General features: G+C 37.4%; 1 protein-coding gene across 2 annotated transcripts in view; it reads left to right on the top strand.

Moving 5' to 3' along the window:
• Positions 1-17,197, top strand: part of PSD3 (pleckstrin and Sec7 domain containing 3) — a 458,929-nt gene that overhangs the window by 156,549 nt on the left and 285,183 nt on the right. The gene's annotated exons all lie outside the window — the stretch shown is intronic.

Here is a 17,197-nt window from a genome sequence, read left to right as displayed (position 1 = left end):
TTTAAATGTTTTTAGTAGTTTATTTTTTATTGTATTGTTTCCATTACCATTTATCCCCCTTATACCCTCTCCCACCTCCACTCACTCGCTCCCCTACGCCCCACGCCGCCCCCACCACAGTCACCATGCTGTTGTCCTTGTCTACGAGTCTTTCTCTTTTTTGCTAGATCATTTCACCTCCTAACCCACACCCCCAAAAGCTGTCAGCGTGCTCTCTTATCTATGAGTCTGTCTCTGTTTTGTCAGTTTATTCATTAGATTCCACATATAAGTATTTTTTTTTCTCTGACTAGCTTATTTCACTTAGCATAATGTTCTTCGGGTCCATCCATGCTGTGGCCAAGGGTAAAATTTTAATGAAAAAGTGCATTTTATAAATCTAGCTTTTTGATTAGTTCAATTTGTCAGTGATACTTCTAGAAAAACAATTTATTGTATATTACAGAAGAGGCATAAACAGAATATTGGTTTGTGAATTTTTTAAGTTTTCTCCTCTGAATATTATTGATATTACCTATCTGTCAAGGATAATGGCATCTTTATTAGATTATCTTTCAGAAAAAAAAACAAGATAATCAAGAACTTCAGGATGGCACTGTTAACTTAGTTATGTATATTTTTTAGAGGTAGTGCCCATGAGAGATTAGAAAGTATATAACAAATTTATTTTTGAGTTTCACTTTTTGAAATGGTGAGTTTTAGGGTATCAGTCAAAGACAGTGTTAATTAAAATGTTATGTGACTTGCTAGACACTTGGAAATGGGACATTTGTGTAGTCAAGCCATTTATTTCCTGAAGTTTACTAGTAGTTGCAATTAAGGGGACCATCGTAGGTACATAGCCTAACTTTATTAAGCACCCTTACTCATGTATTCGAGTTTGTTTGTTTTTCTCCTTTTAACATTAACTTATGAGCATGCAGAGTGGAGATCTGAATCCATGCACAGACTGGAAGAAAGGTAGTGGAGGAGGAGCATTTCACGTGCCGGCCCTCCCCGCTCGATCCTTCACTGCACTGTTTGGAATAAGACAACATGACCACTAGTGTTGGGAAGCAGTATATTTTGCTTTTTCTTGTTTCCCACGGGGTCGTGCATTGACTTGGACTTGGCATTGAACAGGATGCAGGCACAGAGGATTTAACAGAAAAGCCATGCTAAGTAACACATCCATCAAATTTGCCTTTGAAATTGTAGGGAAATTGTGGCCTTTGTGTATCAGGATCATGAAGAGCTGCATATACTAGAACACTTGAATTAAATAATTGAACTTAATAGGAGTAGGAGGTCTATGGTGGGTTTGGGACTCTTTATGTTTTGACCCCTAGCCAACAGGATTCCTGCAGTTAAAGACGGCTGCTTCAGCTCTGACCCCTGTCCACCTTCCAGGCAGAGGTGGAGGTTAGGGTTGGCAAAAGGGCCCATTCCATGCCCCTGTTTTTCCCCTTGTGAGGAGCTTTCTTGGAAGGCATGCCCAGAAACTTCAGCTTACACCTCCTAGGGAACTGGTGATGCATGGATTGGCAAATGTTTGTATGAAGCCAAAGAGATTGTCCTTCCTGCTTTTCCAATCAACTCTGGAAAACAGTAGTTCTTCTTGGACAGGTTTTTGAAAAGGGAGGAAGCTGGCAGTTTTAGTTTAAAAATAACACTAAATAGTAATGATAATACTAAAAGTAATGGTGATTATATTAACAATAATAAAATTTATTATTATTATAGAACTTTTATTATGTACTAGTTACTTGTCTGACTGCTTTATATATATATATATATATATATATATATATATATATATATATATTTGCATCATTCATTTAACCCTCAGAACAACCCCATTATTGTCTTTTTGTTTTCAGATGAGGAAATTGAGCCCCTCAGAGGTTAAATAACTTGCTTATGGTAACATAATTAGAAAGTGATATAACCCAGATTATAAGTCTAGATCGTGTGCTTTAGCCACATTTTTATACTGCTTGTAATTTTAAAATCTGTAGCTCAGAAAGAAGGAAACTGACGCAGAAAGATTTTAAGCCCTTGGCCCAGCGTCACTTGAGCAGAGAGCCCTAAACTTCTGTGCCCGGGTATTATTTTCACTGTCTGGGCTTGCTTTCTCCAGGTGCACATGCTACCTTACTCCTCTGCTCTTTGGGCATATATTCTTCTAAGGTGGTTATTTTTGGCTGGCTGTGGTTCTAAATCCAGCAAATATATCCCTTTAGAATTCCTTTACTTCACAAGGAAGCCCTAAAAGGCAATATAACTTAGTGGCCCAGAGGGTGGCCTTAGTGCCTGTGTTTGAATCCTGTCTGTGCCAGTTTTAGCCACATGATCTCAGATAAGTCCCTTGTGTCCCATGTTTTAGTGGCCTGATCTGTAAAATGGGTCAATTAGGGTAGCTATCCCAAAGGGTAGCAGATAGAAAGCAAGTTAATACAATAAAGCTGCTTAGTGCAGTGCCTGGCACATAATAAGCATTATATAAATAACTGCATTCTGATTATATTATTTACCAGAAATGTGCACTTTAAATTGAACACATTTTCTAGCTCCTATTAAGCACTTGGTAAATGTATATGGAATGAATGAAAATAAACATCAATCGCTTTGTGTTGTTGGCTTCTGCTTTTTATACTGGTTAGAATATTTAGGTTATAGAAGATGTGTTATTTTTAATGTTTGTATTAACCTCCAAGACTAAGGGCCAATATTACATTATGCTCTTCACCTTGTGCTGTTCTTCACCTCACTCTTCTCATCTACACAACCATTAGTTTTTACATTTAGTATTTTTATTGAGATGGTGTTGAAAGGTACTGCATACATCCAAGGTGCTATTAGTGATGTAAAAGTTTATGCCATCATAATTTAAAGTAGACGTTAATGACTGTGAATCTTTTCATGACACATTTCCCAAGTAACATCAGTCACCCATTAAATATTAATCTAACGACAGGAACGGTAATGTAATCATCGCTAAAGTGACTTTCCATGGCAGCATCATTTAGCAGTGAGATAAGGACTGGCAAAGCACAATTTTTATCTTCCTACAGCAGTTTTTCACCATTATATTTACTTTTGCCTTTTCTGCTTAAGTAACTGAGAGTTAAATCCTTTGAAAGGGAAACCACCCATCTCTTTTCATGTGGCTTGTTCTCACAGCACCGAAAATGCTGCATAATACTGAGATGTCAGCCCCACCTCTGATGTCACCCAGGATGGTACAGTCCTCTCGGAGCCTTTGCTGGGGTTCCTGCTGCTGCACTGGGAAATGGTTACATTAAAGCTCACTCCCGTCATCTCAGTTATCTCCTTGGAAGTAGTTTTCACAAATATAGAAAAGCCCCACGGTGGTTGTTTTCGGTAAGCGACCGAGGCAGAGAGCAGCGACAGAGGCAGAGAGAGGGCGAGCCAGACAGGCTGCTTAGCCTTTGTGAGGGGCTGAGGCGGCAGCTCCTCTCCCAGGGCTCCCGGTGCTCAAAGTGCTTCCACTGACATCACCGCGTGCAGTGCAGGGCGAAAGGGGCTGCCAGGAAATTTGAAACTAATTTGCTTCCAGTTGACTAGAACAGCAGATTTTGAATTAGCTGGCTTCTTTTTCTAGCTAACTTTTCTCAAGCGTTAAGCTGATGAACTGGGCATTTTCTATGATCAATGGGTAACTGCTGGAGCTACAGTAATCTCTGTGAGTAACCTCTGTTTGTAGGTCTATGCAGGCAAATCTATTTTTATATCTATCTATCTCTTGCAAAATGCTGCTGTGAAATGATCCGTCTGTTTTATTGACTGCTTTTGCTTACTAGTCTTGTCTTTTGACCATCCCGGTAGGAGGCTCCTGGGGCTACACCAGGTTTTGCTGAATCCCGACACAGAGAAGAGCACACTGCATTTATTCAGGGCTGCCCATGCCAACTGTTCTTTTAATTCCCCGGTCATCAGAACGATGCCACCTGCCCTCTGAGCGTTCTTGCCCAGTGCCTCACCTGGCTTTAACCTGGAATGCTTATTTTAGCATCTGACATTGGATTTCTCCAAATTTTTATTTTTAAATAGAAAGCAGAATATTATTCTTACCTGTCATTTTATTTCCTTTCATTGTTTTTGTTTGTTTGTTTGTTTGTTTTTGTTTTTGTTCAGCCAGCTTTTCTGGCAACGCAGGACTCTATCATACTATTTCTGCTCCCGGTTTTCAATATTACATAGAAACAGAGAGGAAAGTGGGCTACTCCTGTAGTTTTAGAAAGACATAATATTGTGACATTTGGTGGGAGTGGGGGGATTTCTCTTAAAGAGCTCAAACTTTTTTCCATCTGCAGGCTTGAAGATGGCTCTGTCTGAATAACCTAGAAGACATCAGGTTAGCTATAGGGTAGCACCAGAACTGTTCTGTGCCCACGTGGCCTGAGGTGGTCTCCACCGGAAGTTTGTGATAGGTATTTTAACTCCTTGGTTTACATATAGGGTTTGTGTTTTCTGTTTGTTGAAAGTGTCACTTTTAGAGTAATTCCAGATTTATTTCTCCCACGAGGGAACTTGACTTGAAACTTTCTGTAAAATTTGCATTTTCAGATATTCTTGGAATTATTGCTCATGTCAGGTTGCAGCCTGAATCCTTAGCACAACTGTGGGTTTCTTATTGAACATGAAAACTACTGAATGCCAATATGGACCAGCTGAGGCTCATGGCAGACTGGAGGCCCAGTGAGGTCGTTGTTGACCGCTGCACCTGACATCTGTCCTGGCACACAGCAGCTGAGAGAATTCCACAGCTGTACTTGATCATCGCCGCCAGGATCTCCAGCTGTTTGTCACTTGTGATTTTTAAAAGATTGTGTAATATTTTGAAACATCAATTTCATTTTTTAGAATATTAAAATATAAAATTTTATATACAAATTTATGTTGATACTACTATGTCCATATTAACTTTAGCAGGAGAGTCTACTATAAACAAGATTGTGGAGTTATTTAAAGGTTTAAAATTTTCTTTTGCTTTTTCAAATAAAATAAAAACAAAAAGTTAGTGAACATGAGAGAAATTTCAAAATTGGGTTTTTTCAGAGAGTAGAATGATGGTTGCTAGGGGCAGGGAGTGAAAGAAATAGGGACATGTTAATGTTGATCAAAAGGTACAAACTTCCAGTTATAAGATGAATAAGTTCTGGGGATTTAATGTACAGCATAGTGATTATAATTATTAATATTGTATTATATACTCCCTAGCTGCTCAGAGTTGATTTTAAATGTTCTCACCACACACAAAAAAAATAAATAAATGGTAATTATATAACATAATGGAGATTTTAGCTAAAGCTATAGTGATAGTCATTTTGCAATCCATAAGTATAAAACGAACATGTTGTAAACCTTATACAACTCTGTATGTCAATTATATCTCAGTAAAGTTAGAAAAAAGTTAAATTGGGTTTTTGAAAGTGTGGATTCCTAAACAGGAAGAAGTAGTAGAAAATGGATAGAATGGATGAAATCAGAGGTGCAACTCTGATCAGGAGCAATAAAACTGAAAAGAGAAACACAAGGTGTAGAGATAAAAAGAAGCAAAAATTATTCAGAGAGGTGGATGACAGATAAAAGTGAAAAAACCTGTTTGAAAAAAAGGAAACAAGCTTTAAAAACCAGTGATTTTAAAGATAGGCTTAAATTCAGCTCTTACAGCGGAGTGCTTCTTCTCGATGGTGAGGAACAGTGTGCGCTATGGAGACTTTGCTTTGAAAATCAGTGGGCTGTTTCTTGTCTCACTCATTTTACCTTCTCTGTGCTGTGTATGGCGCTGCCTGCTCCTCACCTTACAGACCTTCCTCTGAACTTGACTGGAATGGTAAGCTGGTATCATTTCCCCAGGGGTTGGAACTGAGTGAGAAAAAATGGGTTCTGAATCATTAGCATATGAAATTTAGTTGGCGGGAAGCACAGCTCTAACCGTTAATCACTCGGGAAAGAGCGTCCAGTTAATGGAACTGTCTCTATTTGTGTGCACATGCTAATAGCGTGTGTAGTGCTTGGCAGGCCTTTTCCTGGTTTTTGCAGCATATAAATACCTTAAATACCAGTGGTTTTGGAGAATTGTTAGTGACCAGACAATAGCCAGCATCCTTCAGTACGTACTATAGCCGTCTCCAAAATTTGACTTTTATTAAAGAGTGTGTGCCCAAATATAATGCACTTAGATTACTCATTTAGTAAATTCTCAGTACTCGTACTCATTTTCTGTTATTTTTATGATACTAAATATATTATCTATTGCTTAGGAAAAAATGAATTAGATTATTCTCCCGTATGTGTGTTTTTTTAATACAGCTTTTTCTATTACATTGCAGATCTGACCCATATATGCACCACTGTGTTTACTGGAGGGGTTTCTTGATTATTAGACATAAAAACAGTTGTTTTTCTTCCATTAAGGATCACTTACAGGTGAAATGCATTTGTTACTTTTTTAGCCCTGCAAAGCTTACTTTTTATACTTGCTTTGTAAATTGGACCTTTGTCTTCCAAGTTTTTATTGATTTTATGAAATCTCAGACTGAAAGGAACAGCGGTCACCTTCTGTCTTTGGAATTGAATTCCTTCTTGACAAGTCAAGGGGAGTGTGTCTAAAAGCTTGTTTTTGCAAAATTTCCAGTGTTTGAATAACTTAAGAATTCATAGTTCTTTTATTATATTAACTGATTATGTAAGTTTTAATGTGTTTGCTGAGTGATAGTCATTAGGGAGCAGAGAATAGCAAGGACAGTATTGATTTTATGAACAATCTACATGGAAAGGGGAGAAAATAGCGTTTTAGTGGCTAGGTTAGCCATGATGTAAAGGATTGAAAATCCGTTGAATTATACTCACAGAAACTAGATCATAGACCCTTAGTATGTTCTTGAAAGTGTCTCATCAAGTGAATTTGCCCATGAATTTTTATTTTATAAGTAACATATTCAACGATGTGAATATTAAAGATTGCAAAAATATCCCTGTTTTAAAATATTGAAAAACCTTACCTTTCCCTCAGCGCTTTTATGTGAAGTGCCAATGTAATTTTTTTGTATGTGCCCTGACTGGAGATGCAACCTGCAATTTGGTGTATGGGAACAGTGCTGTAAACCACTGCGCTACCCAGCCTGGGCCTCCAATGTAATTTCTTTAAGGCTATGTATTTATTAATCTCAAGTTTACATTTGCAGTTATTTTAGGATTTTATGGTTTTTTTGCAGAAGTGTAGAATAATGGACCGTTCGTTGTGACAGAAATTAGCTATGAGCTGTGAAATAAAGAAGAGGCCATATCACTGGAGAGGGAATCTCTTCCTCTGTTGAAAAGGATCCCAGGGTGATTGGAGGGCACACCAGACCAGATTGAGCAAGGCTTTCTCTTGGTAGGCATGAGAGACTGTTTGCTCTCTTTAGAGGTGTCTATTTGATTTAAATAGTTGGACCTTTCCACTAGGAGGTAGGAACTCTTGAGATTATCTTTTAGAATAAAAGCACAGTGATTTAAATGTGGGCAGAACAACTTATAGATATTGTTGTAGTTCTCTGGAGAAGTGTTTCTTAGATGTAGATGGGTAGACAAATTTTATGGGGTTCTTTTTAGAAATGCAGGTTATGATTAGGAAAGTCTGGGGTGGTACCTAAGCCTGCATTTTTAACAAACTCCTGGGTGGTACCTGTGCTACTGTCACAAGGCCACACTTTGAGTAGGGCAGCACTTTCAAATAGAATTTCCTGTGACCATGGAAAAATGTTACATGTCTGTGTGATGCAATTGAGCACTGGATTTTCCATTTTTTTTTCATTTTAATTAATTGAAATTTATACAACCATATGTGGCTGCGGCTTCCATATTGTACAGCATAGCATTTAGGGACTAAGGTCATCAACTGAAAAAACTATGCTTACTGGTAATAGCCGTGTAAAATTATGTTGAATTCTATAATGGTGGCCAAGGCTGTCCCACTTAACTTTACCGCTGCCTGAATTTGTCTGCAGCAGACAAGTAATATCGACGGAGGTGCTGCACTATAAGCTCCCTGACGGCAAGAGCCATGCCGACCTTGCTTGTTGCTGTTTTCCAGCACCCCACACATATTTGACTTGGTGTCCAATAAATATCGGCTGAGCAAATGGAAGAATTAGCTCCTCTAAAGTTAGGAAGGACCCCCAGTTTTCCAGCATTCAGTTCAAACCTGTACTTGGGAGCAGGGGACAGAATTTGGGTGGCACTTTATTTTGCCTGTATTTAGGAGGTTTTTTTGTTTTTTGTTTTTGTTTTTTAGGTTCTATTAAATGGTGTCCTGTTGACTATAGGACATTCTTCATTGCTTCATTGATTCAACAAATATGTTCATTTTGCTAGGTATTGTTATGCTCAGCTCTGGGGACATAATGGTGAAGAAACAGACAAAGTTCTTATCTTTTGGAGTTTCCAATATAATGGCAACAAAGCAAACAAAAATGCTTTGCTAAAAACAACGGGGCCCAATTTCTAGGGAGTGTGTGTGTAGAAAATTCATAATTGTGCTACTCCCAAAGGCTCCAGGCATGACACGGCAGTCACATTCTCTTAGAAAACCTACACCCATCCCATTGCTCAGAATCTCTCATGATAAACTTTTTTTACTTGCTTTACATTTCAGCTTCCTGTGACTGAGTGTGTAGTAGAATTGCCAGATAGTTCTTGTTCTGCGTATTAATTTTAAAAGGTTTTACTTATTTATTTTAGAGTGAGGGAAATGCAGGGAGAAAGACAGGGAGAGAAAGAGAAGCATCCATGTGAGAGAGAAACATCAATCAACTGCCTCTTGTATGTGCCCCAACTGTGGACCGAACCCACAGCCCAGGAATGAGCCCTGACTGGAAATTGAACCAGCAACCTTTGGCTTTATAGGACAATGCCCAGCCAACTGAGCCACGCCAGTCAGGGCTGAGTATTATTACTTTCTTCAACCACTTTCTTTTAAGGAGTTTTCTAGCCAGAGTGGAAGAAAATCCATTTCATTTACTGGTCCTCAAACAGGATTATTCTTAGAAGGGCACAGTCTTTCTGAAGCCCATCTTATGGAGCAGGTTCATTTCTCCATGATTTAAAGATATTTAAAAAATAACTGAGGTATAATTCAATACAAAATTACATTTGTTTCAGAGGTTCAGCATAATAATTCAATATTTGTTAATATTGTGAAATGACCACCACAATAAGTCTAGTTAACATCTATCACTGTATAGTTATAAAAAATTTTTTCTTGTGATGGGGGCTTTGAAGATCTACTCTCTTAGCAACCTTCAATATGCAATACAGTATCATTAATTATAGTCACCATGCTGCATATTACTTTCCCATAACTTACATATTTTATATCTGGAAATTTGTACCTTTGGACCCTCTACCGATTTGCCCACCCCACCCTCAGCCGTTGGCAACCACTGATATGTTCTGTGTATCTATGAGCTTTTCTTTTTTATTCCACATATAAATGAGATTGTACAGTATGGTATTTGTCTTTCTCTGACTTATTTCACTTAGCATAGTAGCCTCAAGGTCCATCTATATTGTGGCAAATGGTAAGATTTTCTTTCTTATGGTTAAATAATATTCTAGTATATAAATATAGCACATTTTCTTTATCCATTCATCCACTGATGGACACAGGTTTCTTTCATATCTTGGCTATTCTAAATAATGCTGCAATGAACATGGGAGTGCACATATCTTTTAGAGTTTGTTTTTGTTTTCTTTGGATACACACAAAAGAGTGGAATTCTAGATATGGTAGTTCTAGTTTTAATTTTTTGAGGAACCTCCATACTTTTTTCTATAATGGCTGCACTAATTTACATTCCCACCAACAGTGCACAAGGGTTCCCTTTCCCCAAATCCTTACCTACACTTGTCATTTCTTGTGTTTTTGACAATAGCCAACCTAGCAGGTGTGAGGTGATATTTCGTGACTCTGAAGGTGATTAGTGATGTTAAGCATTTTTTCATGTAGAGTTGACCCTTGAAAAAGTGAGGTTTAGGGGCATAGTTGAAATTTGTGTATAACTTTTGACTTCCCCAAAACTTAACTAATAGCCTACTGTTGATCGGAAGCATTACCAATAACAAAAACTTTGATTAATGCATTATGTTACATGTATTTTCTACTCTGTTCTTCCAATAAAGTTACCTAGAGAAAATAAAATGTTATTAAGAAAATCTTAAGGAAAAGAAAACACATTTACAGTATATATATTTTTTAATTCCATAGGAGTGGACTTCAAACCCATGTTGTTCAAGGGTCAACTGTATTTGTTGCCCATCTGTATTTCTTCTTTGGAAAAATAGCTCTTCAGATCTTTTGCCCAGATTGTTTGCTTTTTTGGGGGGGTGGTGGTATTGTATGAGTTCTTTATATATTTATGTATTTTGGATATTAACCCCTTATCAGATAAAGAACTTATAATTATTTTTTCATTCAGTATTTTGCCTTTCATTTGGTTGATCATTTTCTTTGCTTTACAGAAGCTTTTTAGTTTGATGTTGAAGAAATTTCTTTCTTTCCATTTTATTTTATTACAGTCCTGTAATAACAAATGATTCATTAATATACAACCCTAAGCTCTCCTAACACTGATCTTGTTAACATTCAAAAGTATCCTACTTCTTTCTCAATATATTAAACAAAAAATAAGTCAGTGGATTTAGTTCCCCATAGGAAAAAAGCATTTTTTCTACACAACAGGAAATAATTTGTTAGAAATCTGACCAAACACAAAGCCATGGACAAGATTCCTGTTAGAAAAGGATGATTTCTAAAGGAATATAAATAGATAGCCTGAAAAGTATATATATTTCACATGAGGGTGAAGAGCTCTCCTTTCTCCTCCCTTCCCTCGTACACATTTTATACTACATTTTTATTCCTTAAAGGGGAAAAATAAATGCAGTAAAGCTATGAAGTCTTATTACTTCATATTCTACTAGTGTATGGTTATATTTAGGAAAGTACTAAAGTTTCTCTTTTTATACTTAGCAAATCCCTTTGTAACATATATCAGACCAAATTTGGTCAGGACTAATTCAGTCAGACTTTCTGGAGGAGTAACAGCTATTTCAGGTTTCATTTGCTTCTCATGTTAGTGACAGATGCAGACTGACAGGCAAAGCAAAGCTCCAACAAGATAGATCTCAGAGCCCACAGTGGTGGCATAGACTGAGCAGTGGCTTTGTGGATGCCGGTAAAACGCAAGAGGGCTGGACAGAGGCAGAGGTGATAGTGGGGAAGCGGCAGCTCTTGCACCTTTGCACCAGCCATTCTTCCTTTGCCCTGGCTCACTCAGCATCTCACCTGCATTATTGCTCCTGAGTCTACTTGCACTTGAACTTTCCCCCTGTGCATCCTTCACATGTTGCCAGGGAGCTTTCTAACATGCCACATAGACTTTTTATGCCTTGGCAATATTCGGCTTTGAATCCCCAGTGTTCAGTACATAAAGGTAATTAAGTGTTTACTGAATGAGTGAATGGATTTTGGAAATGATGGGCATTTAACAGAAGGTATAGCCCTGTTTTAAAAGGGAGAACTAAAACCATAAAGAAGTTTTGTTTTTTTAAAAATCATCCTGACATAAATAGTACTGATTTTTAAACATAAAGGAATAAATCAGACACTCTAAATAAAAAGGTCAGGATTACTATCTTATGAAGTTTTATATGTTGTTAAAGTTAGTTCAAGTGTTGACAGGAAAAGCAAAAGCAAAAATAAACCTTTCTTGCCTTCTAACAAAATTGCCTTATTTGAAGGGAAGGGCTTGATGTTATGCTGAAGCCGGTGATGGTGCTTTGTCCAAGAGTCTCACGAGGTTTAAGGCTATTTCCACCGAGACGCTACAAGTAGAAGACTTTTTTCATTCTTTATTATGTTTGGTAACGTTATAGTACTGCTCTTAGAAATGAAGAGGCCTCTTAGTTTTTCCCAGGCATTTACTCCTGAGAAACAAAAGACCAGGAATCTAGTGCTGACTTAATTTTCATAAAATACTTTATTGAACAGCACTATGTTTACCTTGGTCAAGTTGCTTAGCTTCTCAGAACATTTATTTCCCCAGGTCTGTGCCAGTCCTTCTTCAGTTGAATGGTAAACAAAACCTGTTAGAACAGTAAATTCAGAACAGGACGACTGATTATAATAGTGGAGCAGCTGTTCCTCATGCGGGGCTTTGCCCTTCGCCCTTTATCTCCTTTGTTTGACCAGTTGCCAAGTTGTTTATCAAGATATTACAAGCATTTTCCCACAGTCGATGCTTTTGCTGTTGTTACATGTTAATGAAGAGTGTTAAAAATGGGGTAGAAAATTAATTAATTTCTTGAGGCCCCTTTTCTTGTGGTCAGTCGTCTTTGAGCCAGTGCGCCAGTGTTTTAGTGGGAGCTGTACAGATGGCAGTGTAAACTGTTAGACCAGAGCAGGCTCCCAAATGACAAAGTTCAACTTTTCTTCGTTCTGTTGATTGGGTTTCACAATAGTGGGTTTTGGTGTCAAATTTACATATGGCTTCAGTGGTCACTATGGACAGTTTCATTGAAACACTTAATGATGGGTTAAAATTGTAGCCTTTTGAAGTTTTAAAATATGAGCTGACATGTTTATTTCAAGTATATGTACTATATACAATGTACAGCTAAAATTTTCTTGAGATTTGTAGGAGGTGACTTATTACAAAGCTGGTGATTATGGGAAGACTTAGTTCAGAAGACAGAATTTGGCCTTGAAAGGTGAAAATAATCTGATCATGTAGAGACAGGAGGAAAAATTATGCCATGTGGAGAAAAGAGGTTGAGCAAAGGCAAAGGAGTACAGAGCTGAGAGTGTACATATAGTTAACTTTATTTTCAGTATATATCGGAGAGAACCTTTTCAAGGTGGTTGTATACTGCCCTCCTCCTTCAGTTAGAGAAGCAATGATATAACATTTGAAAAGGGAGTTAAGTGAGAGAAAGAGAGAATAGATTGGAAAAGATGGTTTGGGACTGGATTATGGATCCTAAGTTCTGCATCAAAGAGTTTGGCCTTTAGACTCTATTCTGTAAGCCATGGGAACTACTGAAAGCGACCTACAGTTTTGTTTTAGGAAGATTGGGTATGTAAGATGAAGTGGAAAAATGAGGCTGAACATTGGATAACCATTTCTGAAGATATTTTTTTAACTTCAGGGGAAAGATTGAAGACACATCCTAAAGTATGTCACTACCAATAAAGATGGAGGGGAGGGGGGAAGGGATGCAAGCACAGCAGAGGTGGGACAGACGGGCTCTGGTTTTGATTCCTGTGTCCTGTTGATAAGGATACCATTCCTTTGAGCCTGTTTTCTCACTTAATTCCGTTAGGTCTATGAATTCTTAGATTCCTTCAGCCTTTGGAATTTTATACTGTGTGATCCTTGACTTTTTGTAAGGCTATACTCTAACTTAGTGCGATAATGAAAAGCATTATAAAATCTAAAGGAAATGTTTCCCACTATGAACTAAGTACTTCTCTGATCACTTTAAGCTATACAGCTGTGTTAAGAAAGAAAAACATGTTTTTGGATTGTTCATTTTTTTCTCTTTCATTGCATATTAACAATAAGTTTATAGCTTTAATATGCTAAAGAAACTAAAGTCCTCTAAGTGATTAGGGAGAAAATGTTAAAAGTATAAAAAGGTGTAAACAAATGCCATATAGAATACTTCCCAATTCATTTAGTAAAGTCAGCATTGCCCTAATACCAAAACCAGAAAAAGATAATACAACTGCAGACCAATATTGATTATGAATATAGATGCACAAATACTAGAAAGCTGAACCTAGCAACAGATATAAAGGATTATACACCATGACCAAGTGGGATTTATTTGAGGAGTGCAAGGTTGGTTCAGTATATAAAAATCAATTAATGTAACACATCATGTTACTAGAATAAAAAACAAAACTCATATGAGCATCTCAATTAACAGAGAAAAAGCATTTGATAAAATTTGACACACTTTCATTATAAAGACACTTGACAAACTAGAAGTAGAAGGGACCATCCTTATCCTGATACAGGGTATTTGTGAAAAACCCACACTTAACGTCATACTTAGTGGTGAAGGACTAAAAGCTTTCTCCTAAGATCAGGCACAAGACAAGGATTTCTGCTCTTAACATAATACTTCTGTTCATAATCCTACTGGAGGACCGAGCCAGGGAACTTAGGCAAGAAGAAGAAATAAAAAGTATTCAGATAGGAAAGAAAAAAATAAAACTCTCTCTATTCACAGATGAAAAATACATAGGAGGAAATCTTAAGGAATCTACCAACAAGCTATAAGAAGTAATAAATTCTGCAAAATAGTAGGATATAATTCCATATACAGTAACCAAGTGTATTTCTGTATGGTAGCAATGAATAATCTGAAATGAAATTAAAAAACAATTCTACTTGTTATAGTATCAAAAAGAATAAAATACTTAGGAAAATAAATTTAGTCACTAGGGAAACAAATGCAGATTGAAATCACAGTGACATACCATTTCACACCTGCTAGGATGGCTATGATAGAGAAGATGGACAGTAATGGACCCCTCAGATGTTGCTGGGATGAATGTAAAATGGTGTAGTGTTTTTGGAAAACTAGCTGTATCTCAAAACATTAGACATAACCCAGAAATTTCACTCATAGGTGTACACCCAAGAGAATTGAAAATAAATGTAGATGTAAACACTTGTATACAAATGTTCATTATTCATAATAGCCAAAAAGTGGAAACAACACAAATATTCATCAGCTGATGAGAGGCTAAAGAAACTGATTTATCCATGCAATGGAATATTATTTGGCAATAAAAAGGAATGAAGTTCTGATACATGCTACAGAGTGGATAAATCTTGAAAATTTTGTGTTGCCTGGACCTGTGTGGCTCAGTTGGTTGGGTGTTGTTCCGCAAAGTGAAAGGTCATGGGTTTGATTCCCGGTCAGGGCACATGCCTGGCTTGCAGGTTCAGTCCCTGGTCTGGGTGCCTGAGAGAAGCGAGAGGCCACCGATCAATGTTTCTCTCACACATCAATGTTTCTCTCCCTCTTTCTCCCTCCCTTCCCCTCTCTCTTAAAAAAACAAAAAACATTGTGCTAGTGAAAAAAGAAAGACACAAAATGCTACATTGTGTGATCCATTTATATGAAATGCTTTGAATATGCAACTCCATAGAGACAGAAAATGGATTGGTAGTTACCAGTGACTGAGAAGACAGGGCAATGGGGAGTGACAGCTAATAGATATATATTTTTGGGGGGGTGTGATGAATATGTTCTGGAATTAGTGGTGATGGCCATACAATTTTGTGAATATATTAAAAACCACTGAATCTTAAAACAAATTATTTTTCACTGTCTTCCATTTTAAAATCAGAGTTTGAAAAGTTGCTTCCTCTTCTGATTCCAGCAAGCCACATCTTCTTGGTTCTGTCTTATGAAAGTGTTTTATCTACTGCCATCACAGAGAAGTGTTTCTTGGATTCCATCAACACTTGATTCAAATTTAATTTCTAAAATATTTTTCAAATTATTTTAAAAATGGAATATGAAACAGTATACACTCTCTGATGTATTACTATTCATCACATTTTGCATGCTGCTGGATAACATGTTCTTTCATGTTTCCAAGTTACCTCATTCTCTGTATGCCTTGGAATCAAGTTTTTCATGTTGTTTCAATTATATTACCTGCCATTTATCAAATATTTCATTCAATAGGAAGGGTGTATTCACAGTGCTTTAAAAACAACAAGACAACTCATGACAACTCTTTTATAAGTTGTCAAAGTAAACACACAGCATTTCTATAAATACTAGGATTTTCTTGATACAAAGTAACCAAAACCAGGTTCTCAAGGAAATTGGATACTGGGCTAATATGACTATACCTGTTAACCATAAACACCCCAATTTAAATTTTTGTTCATGAGAATGTCTTCTCGCTAACTGCCATTTGAATAGGAAAATGTATATTTGATTCAGTAAATTAAATATATACTAATTGTTGTTTTCACTGCTTCACATTTTGGGATTCTGCATAAGATACCGTTTCAGTTTTATGCATTGGGATCCTGGAAGTTTTTCTCAACATACTAAGTTTCCTATTCAATTTTGACTTTACTCTTATTTTTCAGGGATATTCTGAAAGCATTCTCCTCTCCCCCACAGAAATCAAACAGTGAAACGGGGAGGCTTCCTGCTGAAAAAATATTTACTGACTTTAAATAGCTCATGTCTTTTTTTCTGACTCTGTCTCAGAGATTGTACTGCACAGGTACTGTTGGCTGGACCATAATGTGGGAGAGACTCTGGGTCCCTCGGAGTGGATGAAGAAACTTACTCAGACATTCTGCATCTGAGGAAGGAAGGGAGGGGGTTTTCTCTCAGGAAAATCGTCCTTGTTTCTTTATTAGCCAGGGTTTTTGTCTACTTTCTACATGGGAAATGCATAAGAAAAACATGCAGCCCTTCACCAAATGGTTGGGAGTAATAACAAAGGGAAATGCAGACCAATACAGGGTTGAGGCGCCCAGGTATTTTGCACAAGTTCAAAAACATTTACTCTTACTCAATCGTTCTATTTTTCACATCCTACTGACAAGAATTTGGGGCTGTTTAGAGAAAAACAGAGCTTTTCCTTAAAAGCCACTTTGTATTTCTATTCTATCTTTCCTCCCGGAGGGTGGGATTCAGAGCAGGCCTGGAACACAACCTGCCCCTAAGGGCCAGCGGGGGGCGACTCCGCACAGCGGTCAGAGTCTTTTAAACCAAGCCTGTCTGTTTCCCACATCTCCCCCTGCCTGTCTGTCCCCACAGTAATGCTATTGTTGTTATGCCCAATGTAAATATTTTAGTTGCTGCTTCATGAGTGGTATTTGGAAAGTGATACATATCCTTATTTTCACATATGCAGCAACTGAGTTGCATGTGCAGGACTTTGTCAGAGCAGGGTTAACTATGGCCTGTATCACTAGATGGTCTCCTTCTCCCCCAAACCTGTGTGATGACATGCATGTACGCTAAGTGGAAGCGACCACTGGCAAGGTTATAAGAAGTGGTGAGGGGAAGGAGACAGCAAAAGAATCAAATACAGGTTATTGAGTGCCTAATATGTGTGGATATTTATTAATACACATTGGAACCTGTTTTCCAAAAC

The sequence above is a fragment of the Furipterus horrens genome, unplaced genomic scaffold (genome assembly GCF_987537825.1).
Source record: "Furipterus horrens unplaced genomic scaffold, mFurHor1.1.pri manual_scaffold_12, whole genome shotgun sequence".
NCBI lineage: Eukaryota > Metazoa > Chordata > Mammalia > Chiroptera > Furipteridae > Furipterus > Furipterus horrens.
The sequence above is the reverse complement of the archived record's forward strand: the minus strand, read 5'-3'. Positions and strand labels throughout refer to the sequence as shown.